This window comes from Lolium rigidum, chromosome 2 (assembly GCF_022539505.1).
Source record: "Lolium rigidum isolate FL_2022 chromosome 2, APGP_CSIRO_Lrig_0.1, whole genome shotgun sequence".
In the NCBI taxonomy this organism is placed as follows: Eukaryota; Viridiplantae; Streptophyta; class Magnoliopsida; order Poales; family Poaceae; genus Lolium; species Lolium rigidum.
This window is the reverse complement of record NC_061509.1, coordinates 190,171,315-190,185,625: the sequence shown is the minus strand read 5'-3', so window position 1 is coordinate 190,185,625 and position 14,311 is coordinate 190,171,315.

Sequence of the window (14,311 nt, the reverse complement as noted above, 5' to 3'; positions counted from 1 at the left end):
GGATACTTCATGCAGAGTCGATATTACTTATGACATCATTGTTGACGTACGGTTGCTGCGGTCTGACTGACAGGACATGACCTGACGGGCCCACCCTACTTCTACGCGGTCAGTTAGGAAATGACTGGTGCTTGCATATTGACCGAGGTGCCTCCTCGATTTTCGCGTGTAGTGGGAGTAATGGGCCGCCGGTTCCATCTCTCTTACTTGGACACGTGTACGATTGGATCCTTGTCCATCTTCCCATGTTCTTCAGAGTTACGACCACGATTCCCCAGCAATCGTTGTTATAAATAAAGAACCCTTTTCCGTTTTCACTTTTTACGCCTCCCTACTGCTCACCTTCCTCCCTTCTTCCTTCTTCGCCATTGCTCCTGCTCCCAAGATCTCAACCACCATGGGCAAGAAGAAGGGAACTGCTAGCTCAGGTGCTTCTGCAGGTGCGGCCAAGATCTGTCTCGACTGGACTGCATCCACCATCTCCAAACGCGAGGAGAACAAGCTGAGGTCGCTCGGCCTCATCTCGTCTGCCGAATCTGACTTTCTTCATCCAGGTTCTTCTTCCCGCCCAAAGCCCCCAAAAGGCTTTATTGTCATGTTTTCTGCTTTCTTGTTTCGTGGGCTTTCTCTCCTTGCCCACGAGTTCCTTCGATCTCTTCTATTCTTCTACGGGATTCAGCTTTGGCAGCTGACTCCTAATTCCATTCTCCATCTCTCCATTTTCATTACTCTGTGTGAGGCTTTCCTCGTCATTGACCCCCACTGGGGCTTGTGGAGGAAGATCTTCTATGTCAAGCGCCACAATGGCAATGACGGTCCTCCCGTTGTTGGCGGCGTCGGCTTTATCGTCAGGAAGGAGGTTCTATCTGCGGGACATCAAGGCATTAGGGCGGCGCTCCAATCTGCCCCCATTCGAAGATGTTCCCTTGGCTGTGCCGAAGAAATCCTAGCGAAATACTTTGACTGCCAAAGAAAGTGCCATAGCCGACCAACTATATGAAAAGGTCATGGACCTGAAGAATGCAGAGGGTCTGACGATGTGCGGTACTGAGGTGGTCTCAGTGTTTCTAAAGCGTCGGGTGCAACCACTAATGTCACGGGCTCATTGAAAGATCGAGATGTCGCCTAGAGGGGGGTGAATAGGCAATTAAAAACTCTTGCAGATTTGTCTTGTAAGAATGCGGAATTAAACTATCGTTTAGTTTACAAGCACAAACCCTAAATATGCTGAGCTCAACTAAGTGTAACAATAGCAACTAGAGCTAAGCAAGATAGGCACAAGATATATGTAGCACAAGTGATAGCAAGATATATGTACTTCAAGCATGATGGCTATCACAAGGAAAGAGAGCTCGGGTATAGAAATAACCGAGGCACGCGGAGACGAGGATGTATTCCCGTGTTCCCTTCCTTTGCAAGAAGGTACGTCACGTTTGGAGGAGTGGAGGTCCCACGAAGGATTCCCCGCGCCACGAAGGCTCACCCTATTCTCCGAACCACACCCAAAGAAGGATAATGGCCCTTTCCTTATGGCTATCTTTTCCTCCGCTCCGGAGATGGAAAGCTCCACAACCACTTAACAAGCTCCACGAAGGAGAAGCCCGGGCCTCTTCACAATCTTATTGAAGAGATCACCGGAGCACCAAACGCCAAGCCAACTAGGAGGTCTCCCTCCAAGAGTAACAAGCTCACGGTCTCTCACTCGAACTAATCATGGTGGAGAGCTCAACACTATGCAATGATGCAAAGCAAGAACACTAGAGGTGTTCAAGTCCTTCATACTCAAATCCCACCCAAGCAACAAATGCTAAGATGAGATTGGAGAGGAAGAACAATGGGGAAAGTCAACAAAAGACTCCAAGATCTAGATCCCAAGAGTTCCCCTCACTTAGAGGATAAATGGATTGGGGGAAGTGTAGATCTAGATCTCGTCTCTTAGATCCCTCAAGAATGAGCAAGAATCATGGGGGGAAACAAGAGAGAGAGTAAGTTCTTCAAATGCAACAATGGAGGAGAAAGAATAGAAGAAATGACTTGCTCAAGGTGGAAGAAGGGGCTATTTATAGCTAGGGAGCAAATAAAACCGTTGGGGGAAAAAGACAAGTCAAGACGCGCAGGAAAAACGACCCAGTCGGTGCACGGGCCGGCCGACCGGACCTGGAGCCAGCCAGGCCGGTCACCAGTCCGGCCGGACCGGGCCACAAGCCAGTCGGGGCGGGAGCAGGCTGGTACGTCTCAAACGTATCTATAATTTCTAATGTTCCATGCTTGTTTTATGATAATAGTCACATGTTTTATATACACTTTACATCATTTTGATGCATTTTCCGGCACTAACCTATTAACAAGATGCCGAAGCGCCAGTTCCTATTTTCTGCTGTTTTTGGTTTCAGAAATCTTACACAGGAAATATTCTTGGAATTGGACGAAACAAAAGCCCACGGTCTTATTTTGCACGGAGCCTTCCAGAACACCGAAGGAGAGACGGAGAGGGGCCAAGGGGGCCCCACACCACCTGGCGGCGCGGCCAAGACGGGGGGCGCGCCCAGCTATGGGGTCGGCCCCTCGGCCGCCCCCCGACTCTGCCCCTTCCCCTATTTATTCTCTCCGTCGCGAAAACTCTAGGACCGAGAGCCACGATACGAGAAGAGTTACTGTGACTCCGTCGCCGCCAATCCCATCTCGGGGGATTCAGGAGATCGCCTCCGGCACCCTGCCGGAGAGGGGAATCATCACCGGAGGACTCTACATCATCATGCCCGCCTCCGGACTGATGCGTGAGTAGTTCATCCTTGTACTATGGGTCCATATCACTAGCTAGATGGTTGTCTTCTCCTCTTGTGCTATCATGTTTAGATCTTGTGAGCTACCTAACATGATCAAGATCGTCTATTTGTAATGCTACATGTTGTGTTTGTTAGGACCCGATGAATATGGAATACTATGTCAAGTTGATTATTGATCTATCATATATGTGTTGTTTATGATCTTGCATGCTTTCCGTTGCTAGTAGAGTCTCTGGACAAGTTGATACTTGTGACTCCAAGAGGGAGTATTTATGCTCGATAGTGGGTTCATGCCTCCATTGAATCTGGGACAGTGACAGAAAGTTCTAAGGTTATGGATGTGCTATTGCCACTAGGGATAAAACATCAATGCTTTGTCTAAGGATATTTGTGTTGATTACATTACGCACAGTACTTAATGCAATTGTCTGTTGTTTGCAACTTAATACTGGAAGGGGTGCGGATGCTAAACCAAAGGTGGACTTTTTAGGCATAGATTCATGCTGGATAGCGGTCTATGTTATTTGTCGTAATGCCCTAAGTAAAACTCATATTAGTCATCATGATATGTATGTGCATTGTTACCCTCTCTATTTGTCAATTGCCCAACTGTAATTTGTTCACCCAACATGCTATTTATCTTATTGGAGAGACACCACTAGTGAACTGTGGACCCCGGTCCATTCTCTTACATCTAAAATACAATCTACTGCAATCACTGTTCTATGTTGTTCTTCGCAAACAAACATCATTCTCCACACCATACGTTTAATCCTTTGTTTACTGACAAGCTGGTGAGATTGACAACCTCACTGTTAAGTTATGGCAAAGTATTTTGATTGTGTTGTGCAGGTTCCACGTTGGCGCCGGAATCCCTGGTGTTGCGCCGCACTACACTCCTCCACCAACAACCTTCACGTGGCCTTCATCTCCTACTGGTTCGATAACCTTGGTTTCTTTCTGAGGGAAAACTTGTTGTTGTGCGCATCACACCTTCCTTTTGGGGTTCCCAATGGACGTGTGCATCATGCGCCATCAAGACTGTTTTCTGGCGCCGTTGCCGGGGAGATCAAGACACGCTGCAAGGGGAGTCTCTCACACCCAATCTCTTTACTTTGTTTATTGTCTTGCTTTACTTTATTTTATTTTCTGTTCTATTTGCTTTCTTTATATCAAAAACACAAAAAAATAGGTACTTGTTTTACTTTACTTAATTTAGTTTGCTTTACTTATTTTTATTACTGTTAAAATGAATACTCCTAAGGACACTAAGTTGTGTAATTTCACTAGCACCAATAATAATGATTTTATATGTACTCCTATTGCTCCACCTGCTACTACAGCAGAATTTTATGAAATTAAACCTGCTTTACTAAATCTTGTTATGAGAGAGCAATTTTTCGGTGTTAGGTCTGATGATGCTGCTGCCCATCTTAATAATTTTGTTGAACTTTGTGAAATGCAAAAGTATAAGGATGTAGATGGGGATATTATAAAACTGAAATTGTTTCCTTTCTCCTTAAGAGGAAGAGCTAATGATTGGTTGCTATCTTTGCCTAAGAATAGTATTGATTCATGGACTAAATGTAAAGATGCTTTCATTGGTAGATATTATCCTCCTGCTAAAATTATATCTTTGAGAAGTTGCATTATGAATTTTAAGAAATTGGATAATGAACATGTTGCCCAAGCATGGGAAAGAATGAAATCTTTGGTAAAGAATTTCCCTACCCACGGACTGACTACTTGGATGATCATCCAAACCTTTTATGCAGGATTAAATTTTTCTTCATGGAACCTATTGGATTCAGCTGCTGGAGGTACTTTTATTCCATCACTTTGGGTGCCGCAACAAAGCTTCTTGATGATATGATGATCGACTACTCTGAATGGCACACTGAAAGGACTCCCCAAGGTAAGAAGGTAAATTATGTTGAAGAAACCTCCTCCTTGAGTGATAAGATCGATGTTATTATATCTATGCTTGTTAATGGTAGATCTAATGTTGATCCTAATAATGTTCCTTTAGCTTCATTGGTTGCTCAAGAAGAGCATGTTGATGTGAACTTCATTAAAAGTAATAATTTCAACAACAATGCTTATAGGAATAATTTTGGTAACAACTATAGGCCATATCCTTCTAATAATGGTAATGGTTATGGTAATTCTTATGGTAATTCTTACAACAATAGTAGGAGTGTACCCTCTGGTCTTGAAGTCATTATTAAAGAATTTATTAGTACACAAACTGCTTTTAACAAATCTGTTGAGGAAAAGCTTGGTAAAATTGATGTTCTTGCTTCTAAGGTTGATAGTCTTGCTGCTGATGTTGATCTTTTAAAACTGAAAGTTATGCCTAATGAAGATAAAGATATTAAGTCATTTGCTACAGCAAACGCTATGCAAGTTCGAATTAATGACAATATTAGAATGATGGCTGAATTGCATGCTAGGTGGGAAAGAGAAGAAAAACTTGCTAAAGAGAATAATATAGCTAAAGTTTGGACTATTACCACCACTAGTAATGTTGATGCTTCACATGTTGCTAAACCTCCTACTATTAATGGTAAAATAATTGGTGTTGGCAATGTTTCTACCTCTAATACAAAGCATGCAAAACTGCCTGAAACTGCTGAAACTGTCTGTGATAAAAGTGATGAAATTTTTCAGAATATTGGGGACAATGATCCATTGCTTTAGATCATAATGGTTTTGATTTTGATAATTGTCATATCTCTGAAGTTATTAAGTTCTTGCAAAAACTTGCTAGAAGTCCTAATGCTAGTGCTATAAACTTGGCCTTTACAAAACATATTACAAATGCTCTCATTAAAGCTAGAGAAGAGGAATTAAAACTTAAAGCTTCTATTTCAAGGAAGTTAGAATATGGTTGGGAGCCCATCATTAAAATGAAGGTCAATGATTTTGATTGTAATGTTTTATGTGATCTTGGTGCAAGTATTTCCGTTATGCCTAAGAAACTCTATGATATGCTTGACTTGCCACCATTGAAATATTGTTATTTGGATGTTAATCTTGCTGATAATTCTATAAAGAAACCTTTGGGGAGGATTGATAATGTTCACATTACGGTTAACAATAACCTTTTCCCCGTTGATTTTTTTGTCTTGGATATTGAATAAAATGCATCTTGTCCTATTATCTTGGGAAGACCCTTTCTTCGAACTGTTGGAGCTATTATTGATATGAAAGAAGGAAATATTAAGTATCAATTCCCTCTTAAGAAAGGTATGGAACACTTCCCTAGAAAGAGAATGAAGTTACCTTTTGATTCTATTATTAGAACAAATTATGATGTTGATGCTTCTTCTCTTGATGTTACTTGATTTACACTTTCTGCGCCTAGCTGAAAGGCGTTAAAGAAAGCGCTTATGGGAGACAACCCATTATTTTATTTCTGCAATTTTTGTTTTATATTTGTGTCTTGGAAATTGTTACTACTGTAGCAATCTCTCCTTATCTTTATTTTATTGCATTGTTGTGCCAAGTAAAGTCTTTGATAGTAAGGTTGATACTAGATTTGGATTTCTGCGCAGAAACAGATTTCTAGCTGTCACGAATTTGAGTATAACTCTCTGTAGGAAACTCAGAAAAATCTGCGAAAATTCATGAGTGATCCTCAGATATGTACGCAACTTTCATTTAATTTGAGCTTCTTCATCTGAGCATGTTAAGTGCCTCTAACAAATTCGTCTTTACGGACTGTTCTGTTTTGACAGATTCTGCCTTTTATTTCACATTGCCTCCTTTACTGTGTTTGAATGGATTTCTTTGCTCCATTAACTTTCAGTAGCCTTGGGTAATGTCCGAAGTGTTGGGAATGATTGTGTCCTCTCCGAACATGTGAATTTTTGATTATGCACTAACCCTCTAATGAGTTTGTTTTGAGTTTGGTGTGGAGGAAGTTTTCAAGGGTCAAGAGAGGAGGATGATATAATATGATCAAGAAGAGTGAAAAGTCTAAACTTGGGGATGCCCCGTGGTTCATCCCCGCATATTTCAAGAAGACTCAAGCATCTAAGCTTGGGGATGCCCAAGGCATCCCTTTCTTCATCGACAACTTATCAGGTCACCTCTAGTGAAACTATATTTTTATTCCGTCACATCTTATGTGCTTTACTTGGAGCGTATGTATGCTTTTTTTTTTGTTTGAATAAACTCGGATCCTAGCATTCCTTGTGTGGGAGAAAAACACGCTCCGCTGTTTCATATGAACACTGGTGTTCTTAGCTTTACTTTTAATGTTCATGGCGAAGGTTGAAAACCGCTTCGTTCATTGCTATTTGGTTGGAAACAGAAAATGCTCCATGTGGTAATTGGTATATGATCTTGAAAAATTTGATACTTGGAAATTATTTTGTGTTCTCAAATAGATCATGTTTAAGCTCTTGCCTCATGTAGTTTGAACCTATTAGTGGAGAATTACTGTAGAGCTTGTTGAAATTTGGTTTGCATGATTGGTATCTCTAAAATCTAGATATATTCTGGTAAAGGTGTTTGAACAACAAGGAGACAGTATAGAGTCTTATAATGCTTGCAATATGTTCTTATGTAAGTTTTGCTGTACCGGTTCATACTTGTGTTTGCTTCAAACAACCTTGCTAGCCAAAGCCTTGTACTGAGAGGAAATGCTTCTCGTGCATCCAAAACCTTGAGCCAAAACTTATGCCATTTGTGTCCACCATAACTACCTACTATGTGGTATTTCTCTGCCATTCCAAGTAAATTGCTTGCGTGCTACCTTTAAAATTTCATTCCTTGTTTTTTCAATACATAGCTCATGGGAAAATAGCTTAAAAACTATTGTGGTAAAGAATATGTCGCTTATGTATCTTATTTCTTATAAGTTGATTGTTGAGCGGTAACCATGTTTCTGGGGACGCCATCAACTGTTACACCTTTGTTTAATATCATGTGAGTTGCTATGCATGTTCCTCTTGTCTGAGTAAGGGTGATTTATCATGATTAAATTGTTTGAGTATGCATATTGTTACAGAAGAACATTGGGCCGCCAACCAAAGCCATGTATCATGGTGGAAGTTTCAGTTTGGACATTAATCCTCAATCTCTTATGAGAATATTATCTGTTGTTGAATGCTTAAGCATTAAAGAGGAGTCCATTATATGTTTTCTATGTTGTCCCGGTATGGATGTCCTTAAGTTGAGATCTATCAAAATCGAGAAATCAAATGCGATCTATCTCCTTGGACCTTTGTACAGGTGGCATAGAGGTACCCCTTTGTGACACTTGGTTGAAACATAAGTGTCGTGGATATGACCACGGCAGATGCTACAGGGGGTAGCACTTCGTTGATGTGGGGGCAAGGGAACATTGCCATCTGCGGGTCGAGGTGCAAGGGACGCAAGGTTTTACCCAGGTTCAGCCCCTCCGGAGAGTAAAAGGCCTACGTCATGCTAGATCTTATTGCTCAGTGGAGAATTACAATGGGGGGGCTCAGTCGGCGTAGAGCCAAGAGCTTACAGGGGAGATTGGATCTCAGATGTCGTCCCCTCTAGGGTTTAGCCCGGGGGTTTACACTACAAGAAAAGTTCTGATAGACAACGTCCCAAAATCGTCAACTAAGGGGCATTTTTCGTCGCCTATGGGCCTAACCCGACGATATGGGTTCTGTTGTCGAAACTGCGTCAGGCAAAGTCCTACGACGATTTTTTCGGTCCGTCGCGCTTGGGCGCCCTTCCGCCACGGAAAATCGGACCGTTGCGCAAGTGTTTCCGGTAGCCCGTTGACTCGCGACGTCATGCAAACTAACACGTGGCAGACGCCGTTAACCGGCGAGTTAACGGCGTTAACCGGCCGAAACCCCGTGGTAGATGGTAGGCCCACACGAGGCTCGCCACGTCTTAAGCGGGCCGGCCCATTAAGTTTGCGGGCGGGCCAGTTGACTTAGTTTGACCGGTCAACTATATAGCCGGGCTGGTCCATTAGTTACGTGGGCCGGGCCTAACCTCTAAGGTTGAGTCGGTCAAAACTTTAATGGGCCGGCCCACTAAGCATGTGGGCCGGGCCGAATGCACTCGTTTGACCGGTCAACGGGCAAAAGGGCGGCCCACAAGACATGTGGGACCCACTTTCTGTTATCCGGCCGGCCCATTTACAAAGTGGGGTCCACATTAAAGCAACCGGGCCGGCCCAAAAGTTAGTGGGCCGGCCCAATTAGCATGTGGGTCCCACTTTCTCGCTATCGGCCGGCCCATTTAGTACGTGGGGTCCACATTAGATCAAATGGGCTGGCCCAACAATCCAGTGGGCCAGGCCAAAAGAACGGGTGGGTCCCACTTTCCTGTTAAAGGGCCAGCCCATTTAGTATGTGGGGTCCACCATATAGCAAGTGGGTCGGCCCAACAAGATAGTGGGGCCGGGCCAAAAACACGAGTGGGTCCCACTTTCCAGTTAACGGGCCGGCCCATTTAGTATGTGGGGTCCACCATATAGCAAGTGGGCCGGCCCAACAAGATAGTGGGCCGGGCCAAAACACTGGTGGGTCCCACTTTCCTGTTAAAGGGCCGGCCCATTTAGTATGTGGGGTCCACCGTATAGCAAGTGGGCGGCCCAACACGCTAGTGGGCGGGCCAAAAGCACGGGTGGGTCCCACTTTCCTGTCAAAGGGCCGGCCCATTTAGTATGTGGGGTCCACCATATAGCAAGTGGGCCGGCCCAACACGCTAGTGGGCCGGGCCAAAAGCACAGGTGGGTCCCACTTTCCTGTCAAAGGGCCGGCCCATTTAGTATGTGGGGTCCACCATATAGCAAGTGGGCCGGCCCAACACGCTAGTGGGCCGGGCCAAAAACACAGGTGGGTCCCACTTTCGTCTTAAAGGGCCGGCCCATTTAGTATGTGGGGACCACTACAAAAGCAATTGGGCTGGCCCAACTAGGTAGTGGGCCGGCCCAGTAGTCGGTGGGGTCCACCTTAAAGCAAGTGGGCCGGACCAATAAAAGTGCGGGGTCCACAGTAAATCAAGTGGGCTGGCCCAATAAGTAAGTGGGCCAGCCCGTTTAGTTGTTGTTTATATGCCGGCGTAAAAGGCGCTTTAGGATTTTGCGGGCCGGCACGTATGTGATTTCGCTTAATTGGGCCGATTAAGGGATGGGAATTCGTGATTTAGATACTGAGAATATTTACGCAGCATTGATTTACGTCGGATAGCCTCACTTACCACAAGCACCAAAGAAAAAATGCGCGAAAGAACTATAAAAACTAACTAAATATTACATCAGTCGCAAGGCTTTGAAAAAATATTACGGAACCCGGAGAAATTGAATTGTAATTAAACCTAGCAATACAATGAAGCGATCCAGGCAATCTTTTAAGTTGTCCATGCAGCACCTATATCCGAAACAAAGACATTACAAGTTAAGACGAGCAACAATGGAAACGCAAAGACACCGCAATATTGTTTGCCAAAGAATTTGGAACTCATCATTTCGTCGTTATAACAAGATCATTGTAATGCGCACAATAAGCAAACAAAGAGTGCATGCCGCATACCAACGACCAATATAACGAGCATGTTAGAATGAAACGACGAGACTTACTACTCGTCGAGTCCCATGCAAACCAACATGTTCGGGGAGTACAAAATTGGCATGAACAACATAGTAGCAGGCTATAAATTTTGTAACAAGGACTGAGCAAGATGAAGTTATGATGGCTACATCTACAGAAAGCAGGGAATGTAAACCAAAAATAGAAGTTACGATGGCAAAAGCTAAAGAGGAGGGAATGTGAACCAACATGTGCCAAGTGCAATTACTTCATTTTGGCCGTGAAATAAATAATACTCCTGAACTTATAGTGAAGGGGATGCAAATCAAGATGTTTCGGGATATAAACTTGTAATGAGCAACACATAGAGGATAGTTAATGCTGGAGCTTAGGATGGACCAGATACAGAATATAGTGGGATCACCTGTGAACTTGTATAAGAGGGAATGCAAACCAATATGTTCAGCTTTCCATATGTGAGCGTCATGCCAAGTCAGAAAAACAAGTCAATAATGCAGCTTTTGAAGAACAAGATGGCACGCAAAATTATTATCTAGTAGTATGACAAGTATATTTGTACTACAGGCTAGATAGCAGAGTGATAGCATGCCAAACTAAGTCCTTACTTTGTTAGCTTACAATGAACTAGATACAAAACAATGGCATCACATGTAGTACAGGGAATGCAAGCCAACATGTTCATGGAGTAAAAAATTGGCACAAACAACATAGTAGCAGGCCATAATTTTTGTAACAACAGCTGAGCAAGATAAAGTTATGATGGCTAGATCTACAGAGCAGGGAATGTAAACCAAATATAGAAGTTACGATGCCAAAAGCTATAGAGCAGGGAATGCGAACCAACATGTGCAATTACTTAAAATTGGCCATGAACTAAATAATAGCAGGATGTTACTATAATACCTATAATTTTTGTAACAACGACTGAGCAAGATAGAAGTTATGATGGCTACATCTACAGAGCAGGGAATGCAAACCAAAATGCAATCGCTTAAAGTTAGCAATGAATTAGAAAATAGCAACGTGTTACGGTCATAGCTAGGAATGAACTAAAAGAGCTTCAGACAAACAAGCATCTGAACCCAGAACATGGCGCTAAAACAAGGGACTTACATTAGGAGAAGCACTCTGTGGGAGTCACAGCAGATCTTCACGGGGTTGATAGATCCGGTGATGAAGTACGCTACATGTGCTACTTGGGGTTGGAGAGACGGCCATTACACTTCATGGTTACTCATCTCATCCGCAAAAACGTAACGGCGCGTCGTTAGCACAAACAGAGTTCCCCCAAGATTAAACAAGAACTTGCGAGGCAAGCAATAGAAAAGCGACGATAGAAGAGTTTAGATCGTGCACGACGCCGGTGAAGCGGATCCGGTTAATGCACAGTGGTGTCGGTGAGCTAGATCCGATGCGGTGGACGACGGATCCGGCGAAGCGGCTCCGGTGGGGTGGACGATACCGCAGCTGAAACGACTGCGGTAGACTGCTGGATGAGTATATGGTTTCGAGGTTCGGCGGGGATGATCCGGTCCGGTTGATGACGGCGTCGATGAAGCGGCTCCGGCAGACAGCCGGATGACGAGGATCGCGAGGCCTCGGGTAGGCCAGGGAAGTCCGGCGGGGATGTTCCGGTGCGGTGGCCGTGGAGGTGGGAGAGAGAGGGACTTGGGAAGTTCCGGTGGGTGGTCTCGCAGAGAGAGAGTGAGGGAAATGAATTTTTTTCGGGGGTTTCCGGAGCTAGAGAGGTGGTGATCGAAAAAAATGACGGGTAGACCCCCCACCAACCGACTTATACATGGACATTGTTGTCATCTTTATGAGGGTAGAATGGGAAGTTAGAAGCGTGTGAAATATTTGTATTTTTCGAGCGGGAAGTTTTGCCGCTGGAATGAGATTTCGAATTTGGCCACAGTCCAAGTACTAAGTAATACAAAAATATGAGACCGTACTAGTACGGCCAAATGTCACATCAATTCATCATCACGTTGAAAATTGGTTAGCACGATCATAATTATTGGCCGTTGGCACATCAGTTCTCCAACGCTTGATCCAACGGTCAAAGTTCCTTTTTTTTAAGAGAACGGTCAAAATTCATTGGATTCGCTCGGGAACTGCGCGCGCCAAAACGAGTCTGACGAAGATGTTTCTAGAGTTCTCAGAGCAAGTACAATAAGGTACACTCAGCTGGCTATAAGAGATAAAATATTATATGTTTGCTTAGTTGGAGGAGAGAGAAGAGAAGTGGGCTACTACGTATAATAGCCAGCTCTATGATGTCTACGGGAGCTTCTATTCTTGTAGACAGTGTTGGGCCTCCAAGAGCAGAGGTTTGTAGAACAGCAGCAAGTTTCCCTTAAGTGGATACCCAAGGTTTATCGAACTCAGGGAGGAAGAGGTCAAAGATATCCCTCTCATGCAACCCCGCAACCACAAAGCAAGAAGTCTCTTGTGTCCCCAACACACCTAATAGGTGCACTAGTTCGGCGAAGAGATAGTGAAATACAGGTGGTATAAATAAGTATGAGCGGTAGCAACGGTGCCAGAAAAGTGCTTGGCGTGTAGTTGATGGTGGTGGTATTGCAGCGATAGTAACGCGAGTAAACGAGTAAACAAGCGAGTAGTAACTCAGCAGTAGTAACGCAAGTAGTAGTAAACAAGCGAGTAGTAACTCAGCGAGTATTTAGGAACAAGGCCTAGGGATTACACTTTCACTAGTGGACACTCTCAACATTGATCACATAACGAGAATAGATAAATGCATACTCTACACTTTTGTTGGATGATGAACACATTGCGTAGGATTACACGAACCCTCAATGCCGGAGTTAACAAGCTCCACAATAATGCTCATGTTTAAGTAACCTTTAGTGTAAGATAGATCAACGCTACTAAACCAAGTACTAGCATAGCATGCACACTCTGTCACCTTCATGCATATGTAGGAGGAATAGATCACATCAATATTATCATAGCAATAGTTAACTCCATAATCTACAAGAGATCATGATCATAGCATAAACCAAGTACTAACACGGTGCACGCACTTGTCACCTTTGCACATGTGCGGGAGGAATAAACTACTTTAATAACAAATCACTAGAGTAGCACATAGATAGTAGTGATACAAACATGCTGCAATCATAAAGAGATATAAATAAGCACCTCACTATGCCATTCAATGAGTAAGTATTCTGTGAAATATGGCCTAAGAGACCCACACGGTGCACACACTGTCACCTTTACACATGTGGGACTAGGAGTCTCCGGAGATCACATAGGTAAAACTCACTTGACTAGCATAATGACATCTAGATTACAAGCATCATCATATGAATCTCAATCATGTAAGGAAGCTCATGAGATTATTGTATTGAAACACATAGGAGAGAGATGAACCACATAGCTACCGGTACAGCCCCGAGCCTCGATGGAGAACTACTCCCTCCTCATGGGAGCAGCAGCGGTGATGAAGATGGCGGTGGAGATGGCAGCGGTGTCGATGGAGAAGCCTTCCGGGGCACTTCCCCGCTCCGACAGGGTGCCGAACGGAGATCTCGTCCCCGGATCTTGGCTTCGCGATGGCGGCGGCTCGCGGCAGGTTTCTGTGGGTTTCGTCAATTGGTATCGGGTTTTCTGATCCAGGGGCTTTATATAGGCGAAGAGGCGGCGCAGGAAGGTCGAAGGGGGGCCCACACCCTAGGGGGCGCCCCCCCCTTGGCCGCGCCGGGGTAGGGTTTGGTGGCCCTGCCTCCCTTCTCTGGCGGTTCTCGTGTGTTCTGGATGCTTCCGGGTAAAATAGGAACCTGGGCGTTGATTTCGTCCGATTCCGAGAATATTTCGTTACTAGGATTTCTGAAACCAAAAACAGCAGAAAACGAGAGCTGGCACTTCGGCATCTTGTTAATAGGTTAGTTCCAGAAAATGCACGAATATGACATAAAGTGTGCATAAAACATGTAGATAACATCAATA